The following is a 16,160-nucleotide window of genomic DNA, read 5'->3' as shown; positions in this document are numbered from 1 at the left end:
TATAACCCTGCAAACAAAGTTTTGGAGGTGGTATATAGGTGCATGGTCATTACATCCATCCGTCTGTCTGTTCCATTGTTGGTGTGCATTTTGGACACAACTCCTGTAAAACAGCTAGATTAAACTGTACACAGTTGAAGAACACTACCTTAGGATGATCATTCAATGCTACCATTTAAAAAAGAGAAAGGAAAGATAATCAAAGGAGGAGATTTGCCAAGACCCATTTATGGCCCTTGAAATTGCAAATATAGTAAAATATTCAAGCCTCTTAAAATAAAAAAAAAGAAGATATGGTATGATTGCAGATGAAACAACTATCCACCAGATACATAATGAAGTGGAAGTAAGAAGCTGTAGTTCACCATTTTGTGTTTATTATGACTGATTTATTGATAAATGAACAGGTTGGTTAAGGATGTTTGCTCCTCTTGCTTTTGAATTTTTGCCAGATATTCGGAATCCTCTGGTTTTATCCATGTAGTACAATTAAAAAATTTTCCCTGCTAAACCCTACTTTTCTTTTCATAAATTTATTACATATAGTTTAAAAAGCCATATTTGAAAATGCTATAAAATCCTTGTTATTTTTTCATAATTTAAAAAAAAAAAGGGCACCAATGTTAAATGTATGCAAAGTCTAGAGAGTATTATTTCCCGCCAAATTTTCAATGGCTTACATCTCGAAAAACAAGCACACAGACCCTTCATTTTTTTCTGCTTTTTTAGTTTCTTTATTGGTATACTATAAATTTATAACAGTCTTTTAAAAGGCTTGTTATTTTGAAACAGAGTATCAAACATCCTTAAGTGGAGAATGGTCACTATTATGTCATACCTTGACAAGTCTGACAATTTCTGTCATTTGGTCTCTTGTTGAGAATTCTCTCATTGGCATTCATACCACATCTTCTTATTTTTATATGTTTGACTTAAAAAAAAATGAACTTGTATCATGTGTATTGTCTGATGCTTTTAAAAAAATGATGTGTTTTCAATCTTGTCATGTAACATATACTAATTTAAAATTCACTGTTAAAAATTATTAAGAAATTATTAAGAAAATGCAGTTCCAACTCCTTATAGCATGTATATCAAGGTGACTTTAGATGAATTTGCATATTTTGTTTAGGTCCTTTTTGATTATATAGCTCCTAACTTTGCAGCATATTTACCCATGCCTGGCTTTCAAATGTTTATGTCAGAAATCACCAGTAAATTATCTCTTTATAGTTTTGATTGAAAAGAAAAAAATTAAACCATCATCATGAATCGATCAGTTGAATAAAAACAATATTTAGATTTCCGCTGCTGGGAATTATGTTTTATAATGAGCAAAGAAATGTCAGGGAAATATCTCTTGGGCATGTCCTGATTTCTAACTATTAAAGTGAAAATTCATTTTTTTAAATCAAATATTTTTCTATTGGATTCTTATTTAATTTCATTGAAATACTCTGATAGTAAAGAAGTTAATCTTAATTTATTAAAAGGTAGTCCATTATACTAAGCTCTAAGATGAAAGACGTAGATAGATTGCATAGACAATTCAATTCAGTTTATAAATGGGAAATGTAAGCTTTTCTCAAAGCTTTCCTTATTGTGTGTAAAAAAAAAAGATACAAATAAAAGGTATAACAATTTTAGCACAACAATCAAGTCTGAAGATAATTGATGGTGCTTTATGAAGAGCAGAAAGAATGATAGGATTGTGCCATTCATCCTGTCGGTTGGACTTGCAACTTGTCAATTAAACCTTTGAAATTAGATTGAAAATTATCTGAAATAAGAAAGAAAGAGATTTTCTTTAGGAATTCATAATTTTCACTGTTGTTTTGCAAAATAAATGCAATATCATACAATGTTTATTCTTCAAGGTGGGATTTTATTGCAAGATTAAAGACAGTGAAAATTATGAATTCCTAAAGAAAATCTCTTTCTTTCTTATTTCAGATAATCTTGCAATAAAATCCCACCTTGAAGAATAAACATTGTATGATATTGCATTTATTTTGCAAAACAACAGAAATATAATACACGTTAAGATAAATAATTTCTATAAATGAAGTAGCGATTTAATACTCATTACTATTGTTTAGGGCTGTCTTAAGAGGATAAAAGATATTATCTTTCCTACTGCCATTTCCTATGAATGGAGAACAAATGACAATCACATGATTCTACAGATTAGTAACCTTCATCATGTTGTCATTGAAGATATATTTTGATGCAAGGCTTAGTCAGCATTCAATCTGTAGTCTTTTAAAGCATTTTTATTGATATGAAATAAAAAGAGATGTGAGGTTTACCTCATTATAACAAATTTAGATATCATCTTTTAAAATATTTTTGTAAATGTAAATAAAATGAGATGTGAGGTAAATGTCATTATACTGCAAGTAGTTGTGTTTTTTTACTAAATATACATATAGTAACACAGCTATATTTTGTGCAATGTCAATTTCATCATGGATCACTTTTTCCACAATCAGGGGTCATTAAGGGTTGAAATTAAGTTTGAAATTTGTAACAGAATTTAAATAGCTTTCAATGTATTAATTTAAGTTGCAGTATAAAAACAATATTCAATAATGTAAGAAAAATATTAACTTTTTTGTATTCGGCACAAAACTGGGGTAAAATCTCGCCCTTCCCCAGTTTCTCAGCCTCATACAAAAAAGTTTATATTTTTCTGACATTGACCTAATATTGTATATTTATAAAGCTTAGTTATCATATACTAAAGCATTTTTGTAAATGTAAATAACTGAATGGAAGATGTGATGTATATGTCATGAGATGGCAACCTAAAAAGAATTGCCAAGGTCAGCTAATAGAATGATTCTCAGTTTCTTGATAAATTTCGAAATTTATCTGGAGAATATACACGATTTAAGAAAAGTATGATATAAACTATGTCAATGCAGTATACTGACTACTGAGCTAAATCATTGTAATTAAACTCATCATAGAAACCAGTCTTAAAATTTTGTATACCAGGCGCATGTTTCTTCTCCAAAAGACTCATCAGTGACGCTCAAATCAAAAATTTAAAGGATAAATAAAGTATGAAGTTTAAAAGCATTCAGGACCCAAAATTGATGCAACATGTTAAGCAAGATCTGTTCCCACTACAACTAGGACACATTGACCTTAATCAATGATTTAAGTCATAAAAAAAAACGCATGAGTGATGGAGATAAACTAAACTGTCATTTATTAAGGATCTATTTCTTTATTGATGATTTTTTATATGTCTAAACTGAATTATTATTATACCCTCTTGGCATGCAATGGCTATATATATTAGCAAACTATAAGGAAATTAATAAAAGATGATATGAAAAATCATTATCTCAATAGTTATACTAAGAAAGTATTTTTAAATTAATGCATTTTAATGGGATTTATGAAATAAAAAAATCAATATATCAGTTGTTTCTCTGAAAATAGAAATTCAAATGGATCCATAAGGCATTGCTTTATATGCTGTGGATCTAAATTTAGTATTAGAAACCAATAAAGATTCAGTGTCCCTCTGGAAACAATAGTATACATACATATTTATAACCTTGCAAATCATTTTTCATCTAACACCATTGAAGCTTGTGATACATTTTCAGACTTATTCATTTTAAATTAAAGTCAATTCCCCAGGATATTCATATTAGACCTTAAATGAGCAAGAAATTTTAAACTATTTTTTCATCTAGTGTTTTAAATCTAATAAGAAAAATAAGAGAAATGGATCATTTGATAAAGAACCACCTAACCAATCATTTTTGAGGTTTCATGTATTGAATTTTTAAACAATAATTTTCAAACCAGATCTTAAGTTATTATATAAATGTTGATAAAGTTATATCCTTAAGAATTTCAACGTTATCTTTTAACCACTAACACAAGTTTTTCCACATAATCAACAAAACATAAGGATCTTGGTGGTCTGCCACATAAATAGGTGGTCTTTCCTACCTTATTGACACAACTCGTTTTAAACAGCTAGATTAAGGATGTACTTAGGTGAAATAAAAAAAAATCTAGAATTTAAAATTGATACTATAAGTCAGAAGATAGATTTAAGAAGATGTGGTATGAGTGCCAATGAGACAACTCTCTATCCAAGTAAAAATTTATAAAAGTAAACCATTATAGGTCACAGTACGGTCTTCAACACGGAGCCTTGGCTCACACCGAACAGTAAGCTATAAAGGGCCCCAAAAAATTACTAGTGTAAAACCATTCAAACGGGAAAACCAACGGTCGAATCTATATAAAAAACGAGAAACGAGAAACACTTATAAACCACATAAACAAACGACAACTACTGAACATCAGATTCCTGACTTAGGACAGGTGCAAACAAATGCAGCGGGTTTAAATGTTTTAATGGTACCAAACCTTCAAGAGCATTAGTTAAGGAACAAAATAAGCTAAAAGTATTGATAGGTTATGGAGCTCTTTTTCGAGATATGTAATTTTTAAAAATTGGTGGGAAAAGGCTGACTCAGACTTTTACCTTATATTTGCATTGGTATTATTTGGTTCTCAATTCGAAAGAAAAGAAATCTAGAATCTGCTTAAATTTTTTGTAAATTACCTTTTATGAGCTATTGAAGTCTTATATGAAAAGAAAAATGGGTGTTATGGGGCAAAATATTTTACCCTGTTTTGTGGAAAAAACTAAGGAGTTCGAATATTTGACAAAAAATCCTAAACCTCACCTACGTACATCCTTAATAACTGTTCACAGTTGTAGAACACTACCACATTAGGTTGTTTATAAAGAGCCAACCTGTTAAAGGAAAGATACACAAAGGAGGAGGTGTAATAAGAGCTCTGTAATTGGGAAATTGCAAAACTGTTCAAGACTCAAAGTTATATATAAAGAACAAGAATGTGTCCATAGTACATGGATTCCCCACTCACACTATCATTTTCTATGTTCAGTGGACCGTGAAATTGGGGTCAAAACGCTACTTTTGCATTAAAATTAGAAATATCATATCATAGGAAATATGTGTATTAAGTTTCTTGTTGATTGGACTTCAACTTCTTAAAAAACTACCTTGACCAAAAACTTTAACCTGAAGCGGGACAGACGGACAAACGAACGAAAGAAGAAACGAACGAACAGACGCACAGACTGAAAACATAATGCCCCTCTACTATTTTAGGTTGGGCATAATAATTGATTGCACTCAAATATCAAAAACAACTATCCACTTGATACCAATGAGTGGAAGTAAGCAGCCATAGGGATGACCCTATTATGTTTATTTTATTGATAAACAAACAGGTTGATTAAATACTGAAGTGCATATTAGACACTTCTTATGTCCCTATATATGTGATGTCATAAATAAGTCGAAACAAATATATTTGACTTGAAATATTAATTCCACTTCTACTGTCTAATGATTTAAAAAAAAATCTTAAATTGATTAGTATTCATTTGATAATTTATCATGTTGGAAATAACCAGTAATATATCTCCTTATAGTTTTAGTTGAAAAAGAAATGAATTGATCATAATAATTCTAAATGCTGAAGGAAACTGCGCTGGATTGTGTTTTATGTTAAGCAAATAGAATGTCAGGGAATTATCACTTGTACTTGTCCAAATTTCAAACTGAGTGAATACTTCTTTTTTTTTTCTATCGAAATCTCATTTAAATCCATTGAAATACACTAATACTAAAAAAGTTACATTTTGATAAGCATTAAGATGATAAAAAAGACAGTACTATCAATTCGTGGGAAATGTAAGCTTTTCTCAAAGTTTTTGTTTTATAGTGTGTTTATCAACACATATACAGATATCAAATGTATTACAATTTTAGCACAACAATCAAGTTTGAAGATAATTGATTGTGCTTTATGAAGAGCAGAAATATTGATATGATTGTCACATTCATCTTGTTGTTTGGACTTTGGGATTTGTCAATTAAATCTTTGAAATTGGATTGAAAATAATCTGAAATAAGAGAGAAAAATATTTTCTTTAGGAATACATAATTTGTTTTTATTCTTTGATCTTGCAATGAAACCCCTCTTTTCTTGTTAATTGAAGCATTACCATTGTATGATATTGCATTATTTTGCAAAACAACAGAAATATAGTACACGTTATGATAGATAATTTCTATAAATGAAGTAGCGATTTAAGACTCATATTTAGTGTTTAGTGCTGTCTTAAGAGGATAAAAGATATTATCTTTCATATTGTCATTTCCTTTAAACGGAGAACTCATGACAATCACATGATTCTACAGATTAGTAACCTTCATCATGTTGTCATTGACGATATGTTTGATATAAAGCTAAGTCAGCATCTATTAAAGCAATTTTGTAAATATGAAATTAAAGGAGATGTGAGGTATACGTTAATTGAAAGCTTACTTATTATATATTAAAGTATTTTGGTAAATGATAATTAAAGGAGATGTGATGAATATGACATGAGACAGCAACCCAAAAAGAATAGTCAAGGTCAACTGAGAGATTGAATCTTAGATTCTTACAGTCCTTATGGCAGAAGGCTTTGGCCTTTTACTATACCAATTGCTCAAAGTTAGCCCAATTGTAGTATGTGTTCACCTCTACAAACTAATCATCTGGTAAAACAGTTTTGCTAATTGCTTCAGTAAAAGGTTGTTAGTTGTGAAGTGAGTGCAGTGAATTAAAAATAAAGAACTGTAATGAATTTCTAAATTTATCAGTGGAGAATTTAAGAAAAGTTTGTTTTAAACTATGTCAGTGCAAAAGCACTGACATTTAATCTTACACTATCATGACTATTGTCAATTGATGCATCAGTTTAAGTAACAACTGTTCCTTCTATAGGTAGGAACACTATCATGACTATTGTCAATTGATGCATCAGTTTAAGTAACAACTGTTCCTTCTAAAGGTAGGACACATTAACCTTCATTGATGATTTAAATAATTAAAAATACATAACATGCTAAAGCGATGGAGATGAACTGTCATTTATTAAGGATCTATTTCTTTACTACCTTATGATTTCTTATTTGTCTTACGTGAATTATTATTATACCCTCTTGGCATGCAATAGATATATTAGCAAACTATCAGGAAATTAATAAAAGATGATTTAAAAAGTCTATATCTCAACATGCTCAATAGTAATACTAAAAAATTATTACAACACATTTTGATTGGATTTATGAAAAAAAAATCAATATATCAGTTGTTTCTCTTAAAATAGAAGTTCAAATGGATCCATAAGGCATTGCTTTATATGTTGTGGTTCTAAATTTAGTATTATAAAACAAATAAAGATTCAGTGTCCCTCTGGGGACAATAGTTTACATACCTATTCAACCTTTGCAAATCTTTTTTCATCTAACATGAAGCTTGTGATACATTTTCAAACTTATTCATTTTTGATTAAATTCAATTCCCTAGGATATTATAGACCATATATGAGCAAGAAATTTTAAACTTTTTTTCATCTAGTGTTTTAAAACTAATTGAAAGAATAAGAGGAAATTGGATGGATTGATAAAGAACCACCTACCCAATTTTTTTTTAGATTTAATGTATTGAACTGTTTAAACAGCAATTTTTTCATGGAGGAGCTTTCAAACCAAATCTTAATTAATTATATAAATGATGATAAAGTTATTTCCTAAAGAATTTCAACTTTATCTTTAAACTACTAACAATTTTTTGTCCACATAGTCAACAATTCATTAAAACAATTTTTCAACCCCCTAAAGTTACAAATATTTGATGGCACTTTTCCATCCACGCAACAATTATGAGGACCTTTCATACATCATCCTTGCAATGATTGGTAGTATTTGGATAAGTGGTTTTAGAAAAAAATTAAATGTAAAAGGTTAAGAAAAATTACATCAACAAAAGTCAAGGTCTTTGAAACTGCAAATTGTAGGGGAATGATATTTAATCAGGTGATGTATTATGTAGTGATGAAAGCCCACACAGTAAAATAAAGTGGCCTTTACCTTAATATTTTGCATGAAATGTTTTATAAATGTACAGATTTTTAAGAAACTAACCTATCATAAAGGAATTATATTTTATGATAACTAGCTATAAAATCAGGTGTAACCCACTATTATTTCAGAACATGCTGGTACCAATTTAGGAATTTGACAGTTGTTTGTCACTCATTCCTTTGGTTGATAACTTTTGATTTTGTCAGTTTTTATGGACATCCCTTTTTTTAATTTACCTTGAAGTTCAGTAATTTTGTTATTATTTTTGCAAGATGAAAGTAACACTACTTGAATTAGGTGCTTCCAAAGCTAATCTGGATAACCTACATCAGGAATGTTCAAATCAGAAAATTCGAAAGTCAGGAATGTATAAATTACTAAATATATGGTGTGCTATATGTCAGATCATAATGGACCTTAAAAGAAAAGCCAAGATCAACTATGGTTTACTTTGTCTTAGAGAGTTTAAACCTTAGTTTCTTGATATAAGCTCATCTCAATTTAGAAATTTATCATTGGAGAATTTAAAAAAAAAATGTTTATAAAAGAGAAGCAAAAGATATCTAAGGGATATTCAATCTCTGAAATCGAAATAAACTGAAAAAACTTTGGCAAAAAAAAAAAAACGAAAATTGACTCAATAAACTGCATACATGTTAAAAACTAAAGTCTGAGCAACACAAACCCCACCAAAAACAGTGGGTGATTTCAGGTGCTCAAGAAAGGTAAGCAGATCCTGCTCCACTATGCCTTCCCGTCGTGTTCAAACCTGGTGTTAAGCCTAATTTTACTATTGAGCTTAAACTATTGTTAGTTGATGCATCATGTTAGGTAAGACCTGTCCCCACTACAATAAGGATGTATTGACCTTTCGGTAATGATTTAAATAATAAAAGAATACATAAATGATGGAGATAAACTGTCATTTATTAAGGATCTATTTCTGTATTATCTTATGCTTTCTTATTTGTCTAAAATGAATTATTATAATACCCTCTTGGCATGCAATAGCTATATTAGCAAACTATAAGGAAAGTAATAAAAGATGATATAAAAAGTCTATATCTCAACATGCTCAATAGTAATACTAAAAATTTATTACAACACATTTTGATGGGATTTATGAAAAAAAAACTAATATATCAGTTGTTTTTTTTTAATACAGAAGTTCAAATGGATCCATAAGGCACTGTGATATATATTGTAGAAGCCAATAAAGGTTCATTGTCTCTCTGGAAACAATAGTATACATACATAATACACTTTTGCAAATCATTTTTTCATCAAACACTACATTCTACTATCTAAATATGTTTACAGACTTATGGATATCGAATATGTTCATACCAGTTGATGGAAAATAATTTATTATAGAATTCTAACTACTGGACCATATATGACCTGGGAAGTTTGAACTTTTTTTCAGCTAGTGTTTTATATTTAATAGAAATTATAAGGGAAATTGAATCATCAGCTAATGGAACGACTGTAACCAAACATTTTAGAAATTTTATACACTGAATTATATAGATATTATTCCTTTGGAGTTTACTTGAAAAAATTGAATTTTGAAGCTTTCTGCAAATTTTGTATAACAAATGAGGAGAGGTGGTATGATATTGCTTATAAGACAGCTTTCCACCAGAGTTGATATGAAGTGGTAGTAAGGAATCATAGGCCACTGTACGGTCTTCAATAATTGGAAAAACCCATACCGTATAGTAGGCTATAAAAGGCCTCATGGCCAACAAAGGTGATATGTAATTATTTTTTCAAATTACTTTTATATAAAATTAATTTATAAAACGGTAAGCATATTTCTTTAAGCAGACAGACAGCAACATTTTCTTTTAACACATTTTGACCATTATTTTCTTTTGCAAGACTTCAACAAAAGAACAAATAGCTGATATAGGCAGATAGGTTGTTTTAATCAACAATTTTAGATGTTTTGTAATAATATCTGTTTAGGGTGATGTCCATATTGAAATCTTAGAAGATAATTACAGCTAAAGTATATGATAATTAAGGGTAGTTTTAGGAACATTTGATATTTTTTCAATATCAAAATGTCAAAAACGCCTATTTTTTAAACATTTTCAAGGAAGTCTTTGTTTACACAGAACCACCCAGTTTCTAATAAAACATGAAAAAAGTAATAAAATTGATTGATTGATTTGCTTGACGTTAAGTGTATAGTTATAACAAATTGTGCAAAACATGGCATTTGTGATTTGAATGTATTGCTCTATTGACAATGTAAGATTGATTACCCAATAAGCTAATATTAATTATTCACTAATAAAAATACAGAGAAAATATGCACATGCTCAATCAGTGTGTTTGTCATTACTTGGTTGCCACCTTCATAGCACTTACCCACATTCTTCAATCAAATTAGCACTGGACGTTAAGCAACCAGCAATCAATCAATCAAATTAGAATGAATATATAAATAAGGAGATGTGGTATGATTGCCAATGAGACAACTCTCCACCAGAAACGAAATGATGTAGAATTTAACAACTATAGGTCACTGTAGGCCTTCAACAACGGTCAAAACCCATACAAGATTGTTGAGTTGGCCCCTGGTATTGTTTAAATTTTCCAACATTGCACTGGAGTTAATCTGTACTGATATGCAAAGATATGCACATAAATTGACTTTATACAATTTTTCAACTTATGTTTTGTCTCTGCCAAAAATTGAAACAGCAATCATTAAATTATTAACATTTGTTAATGAAAATTCTTTTTAACAATCTAATTTGTCATGTGTATGGATAGAAAAATACAATTGATAATATTTAACAAAAGGTTAGAAAAAATATGAGGGAAAACAGATTCCACACAGTCTCCTGTTATATAAGTTATATCTATTATTTTGAAAATTTAATGTGTATAGATATACTACTGATATAAAGTATACAATCTCAGTGTTTCACTTATTATAAAAAATGAAAACCACTCTTTATAAATTTCATTCGTCCAAATATTATCTGATGAAAATGTCTGACCATAAAATTCCAAATGGATTTGATAAGTTATGCACACTAAATACAAATTGCCTGGTCCAGATTATTCAATTTATTTTGGAGAAGACTAGTCATTGCAAGTTGACATAGATGATATAGAACCAATTTGCAACTTTAAATCTGTTTTGTCTGAGACTAAATGACCAGCACAATGTTTTCATATTGTAATTAAAATTGATGAATAAATGACAAGAGAAGCTTGAAAAGATGTCCCCAGTGTATTAAGAGGACATTTGTCTGGCTAGGAAATGGGTAATGTAATAATTTGATCATGACGTATGAATGAGTCTGCTTTGTCCAAATTATCAATATCATTAGTTTAAGGAGATTCTCATGTAGAGATTCTTCTCTGACACAGAATGTAAATTAGGGAAAAAAAGGAATTTAATTCTTCTGATATCACTAAGACAGACATAATTATAGTACATGAACATATATATGCATGATACTTGTAAGTAATTTCTTATTGAAAATGGAGACTTTCACCATTACTGTAGCAAATGAAGCTTTACTGGTGATGTATACTGTAAATTCCGAAATTATTGCGTGCATTTATTTTTGCGATTTTTCAAGAATGGACAAAAATTCGAGTTTAGTTATTGCGATTTTAGAAAAATCTGCACACAGATCTCTGTTTCAGTTATCTGAATGCGAGTTCTTATTATTGCGATACTTGCTCAGTCACATTATTCACATTAATAAAAACCTGGCAATAATTTCTGAATTTACAGTATATAGCTTGCTGCATTCCACCTTACCATTTAGTATGAGTTTTTGTCACCAGCAATCTGTAACTCTGATAAATACATACTACAATACTACTAAATTAATTATTTATATTCTTACACATTACAATGGGATAATTTCATTAACTTTATAATAAAAGTGATTCCTCAATATAGTGTTTATTATTTTGGTACACCAAGCTCTAATTAGCCAGACAATTTAGTTGTTGGCATTTCTGGTTTGTATTTAATACACCATTTTGTGGTTTTCAATTTGTTTATTTTCCTTTATAACACATTCCTTGTTATCTTCTACCTGCAATTCCACTATACTTTTGAGCAGAAACATGTATATTCCAGTTCACATGCACCCTAAATAGTATGTTCGACCCATTCAGTTGAAATGAAATTAGTTTAATTTGAGTTATGGCATTGATTAGTAACTGTTAAAGAAACCACTGTCAGGATCCATATTGCTCCCATAATATTTGACCTTTGTCTGGTAAACTTAATTTACAAGTGTTACTTAAATATTTAAACAATTGACTATGCCATTTTTATTATACAAATGTATTACAAAAGAGTTAATTTGCTGATAAAATTCTATTATCAGACTTTGACTTATCATTGACCTTTTTGAAAGAATTAATATCCTTTAGAGTAATGTTTAGAAACTGTACTGGCTTCAACTCATCTAATATAAAAAAAAAATGCATGGAAGTTAATCCTAAAAATATCAATTCTTTATTGAAAATTGATAAAATAAATATTGCTGTCATCAAATCATAAAATGGAAAATTTAATCAGCTAGAAATTATCACTGACATTACATAATATTTGTTGTTACATAATGACTTACACGTAGTACTATATAAAAAGTCTTTGATTTTCTAACATGATTCGTGATCCAACGTATTGATACTATTATAATTACTGGTGCACAGCTAGTTTTGAGATTGTTGTTTTTTTCATGCAATTTACATCATGTACATTTAAAAAAAAAAGACCATCCTGGTCCGTATCTTTGCAGGCATCTGATTTTTTTTTGATCAAAAATGTCAGAGGAGTTATACTTATGTTTTTTTCGTGAATGTCATTTCATAATTAGAGTTAACAGTCAATTCGACATTATATATAATTCAACAGAAGTTTTTAGCTTTGAAAATGGGCTTATCACCCAAACCCAATTCGAATAATTAACTTCACAATTTTACTGCACCAGATGCGTATTTCGAGACAATGTCTCTTCAGTGCAAGTATATGAAAATTCAAAACTTATTAAACAAAAATATAGATATTATAAACCAAAAAGGACAAAAAGTATAGCAAAAGCCAGGGAAGGAACCAAGAGCTTTACAATAGCATTTTTATCATATCATCTTTCGCTACAAACTTTATGATATGAAAGACCAAAGTCTAAACAATAGTAAATTAATTTGATTTTACCATATCAATATAATACACTTACGTCTGGATCATATTAATTTCTTAAAGTATGATTGATTGTTCACCTTTCTTTATTTGTTTAACTATGAAAGTAACCCATAGTTCTTGGTGATAAATTTCTTTGACATGTTATGAAATCTGAAAATGATACAGAACAAATGTGGTTTTTAATCGGAAACAGAATATCATTTATCAAATTTGAAATGAAATACTGTTAACTGTAAATAGTTTCTGACAAAATGTCTGACGTCAATTTTCTTTATGTATGGTGTATTTTGTTTGAAGTGGTGTTTACTACTGAGAGTAAACAATTCAGTATGTAAAGAGGACAGTTAGTGTGATGAAAATCATACTGAAAATTAACCAACATTCTATAAAGAAATGTAATAAATTACAAAAATACTATACTCGATGGTAATACATAGTAATATGCTTTCTGTTAATTTCCGAATTGATAAAGCTAATAAAAAAAAGTAGAAATGTTAACCATGTTGAACCTCAGATTGAAAAAGAACACACAATATCATGAAAAAGGACAAACATATGTGCACAAAACACGACAGAAAATTTAAGATTGATTTAGGAACACCCATGCAGGGGCTCGGGGAGTGGTCCAGGAGGGGCACCTGACATGTTGCTCATTATGAGTAAACTATAGGGGACAAGTCGCATTTGCAGATGTCATAAACGAGGAAAAGATGATGGGAATATGACGTACACAAGTTGCATATTGCTGCATTTCCTAACAATATAAACAACAGATGTTATGTTCTTATAAAGAATACTATTATTATCATCAATAAAGTAGTTGATAAGACTACTTTGACCTACACAGTATTCTTCTTGCAGTCCATCTTGAAGTGTGGAAAAGTTTAGAAGTACAGAACTTGATATGAATCTGATAAGGTGTCTTTGAAAACACCTTATCAGATTCATATCAAGTTCTGTTAACGTGAGAAAATGATTTGCAATTTTCGATCAGAGAGGACGCTGCAGAAAGAAAATTACCTTACACTGTTCAAGGTGATCTTTGTGTCAAATGCCTGTCAAAATCGCCTCATATCCGTGTTTCCCCCAATATTTTACGAGATGATTATACGTCTGAGGTAACAAATAAAAAGCCTTGAAGCTTACATCAATTTTTTTTATGTCACTGCTGGTGGAAGATTTTTCGTCTCTGAGAGTATCAGTAGCCTAGTATTTTGTCCTGCAAATGTATTGAAAAGATCGCCTCTGATTCATGTGTAGAAAAATCGCACGTTTATCCTACTAAACTATAAACCTTGAATCTTTGATGTTTGTTTTATTAATTATTCCGAAAATAGATGGATAAATTGCTTCGTTCAAATACACCACCGAACAGACAGCCTCTTTAAGTGACAAAACATCAGAATTCTGCGATTTGGATAGAAATGTTGTGTTTAATAAGCAGTTAATGATACCGATTCGAATCAACTATGTTTTCCCCAGAGAATTGAATTCGAAATTTTAACATGCTTAAGTTGAAATTATCAACTGTATATGTATTAGTACAGCAAATCTGAAAACGTACGTAAGCTTTGGCTAGGACAATTGCCCACTAAACCGATACGTTTTTTTTCATTTCTATGCCAACTGTTTTATATTATTCCAAAATGATTCAAACAGAACTGGTTTCAATAAACGAGAAAGAAATTTTCTAATTTTTTGGAGTGACAGTAAAATGGTGTAGACAAAATTCAATTTCCTTTCATATTATTTATTTTACACGTTGTATGCAATGTTAAAAATGTACTGGTTACAGACCAAATCATGATAAGGTGATTAGACTTCATAAACTTTGATCGCTATGTTTATTTTAATAACTTTGTTTGGAATAATACATAAAGGATTGACCGCTTTTGATTTAAAACCTTATATTGACAAGCCATTGATTTAATTGTCAAAAACATACAGACATGATGAGTTGTAATGTTAATAAACACTAGATTCGTTTTCGTTACCAAATGAATCATGTTAATTTTTTTACCGAAATCCTCCCTTTGCCCACCCAGATGTTATATTCTTTTGGGTTCAAGTAAATTGCTTACGTTTCACTGCTTGGACACAGAAGTTCATTTTCATGTTTAATATGAGTTCCATATGATGCGCAGACGTTTTGCTGCTGAAGTTATTTTTGATACAAAATCACAAATACATTTTTTTTTATTTTTCATTTGCTTAAGGTACAAGCAACAAATCTTATGTTGATGAGGATACCATAATCGTAGGATTTATTTCTACTTGGATCGATTTCATCTGATATCGTTTGTATTTTCCTCTTGCACCTCTGTGCTCACCCATTGTATGAACTTTTATTCAATATTTAGTAAAGAAACTGTAACACATACTTCGATCCTGACATGATTTATAACAAATCGTTCTAAAATTGTCCGTTTTTGAATCTTGAAATTATGAAGAAACTAAGGTTTCAACTCCCTCAGGCAAAGTTGACCTTAGACGGATTTGGCAATTTTGTAAAATCCTTTTTGGTCATTCAGCTCTTCAACTGTTTCGGTTCTTATACATCCTTAGCTTTCAATTTTTTTTTCTTTGAGCGTTCCTGGCAAGGTAATTCCAGAAAGGTGCTTCGGACGCATGAAAATTATAACGTGCTGTTTTCAATTTTAACAGGAAGATGAAAATAGACCAGTTAAAACCTATGGTCTGCGAATCAACAAATGCAGACATTCATTGTTGAAGGCCGTACGGTGACCTGTAGTTGTTAACTTCTATGTCATTTGGTTTCTGGTGGAGAGTTGTCCCATTGGCAATCATACCACATCTTCTTATTTTTATTTAAAAAAAAAGCTGATACAAAAAAACCAAAGCCTTGGGCAGTACGGACTCCAATCAACCTTAGACGAGTATTTTGATCCTTTGATATTAGAAACGGTATCATGCCTAATAGTATTGGTTTTGATAATCAAGAAAAAGGAACTCATTGT

At 30.0% G+C, this 16,160-nt stretch overlaps 1 protein-coding gene across 1 annotated transcript in view; it reads left to right on the top strand.

Moving 5' to 3' along the window:
* LOC127705005 (ER membrane protein complex subunit 10-like) overlaps positions 1–16,160 on the top strand; it is an 81,923-nt gene that overhangs the window by 23,208 nt on the left and 42,555 nt on the right. The window lies entirely within an intron of this gene.

This window comes from Mytilus californianus, unplaced genomic scaffold (genome assembly GCF_021869535.1).
Source record: "Mytilus californianus isolate M0D057914Y unplaced genomic scaffold, xbMytCali1.0.p SCAF_6, whole genome shotgun sequence".
Taxonomy (NCBI): Eukaryota; Metazoa; Mollusca; class Bivalvia; order Mytilida; family Mytilidae; genus Mytilus; species Mytilus californianus.
The sequence above is the reverse complement of the archived record's forward strand: the minus strand, read 5'-3'. Positions and strand labels throughout refer to the sequence as shown.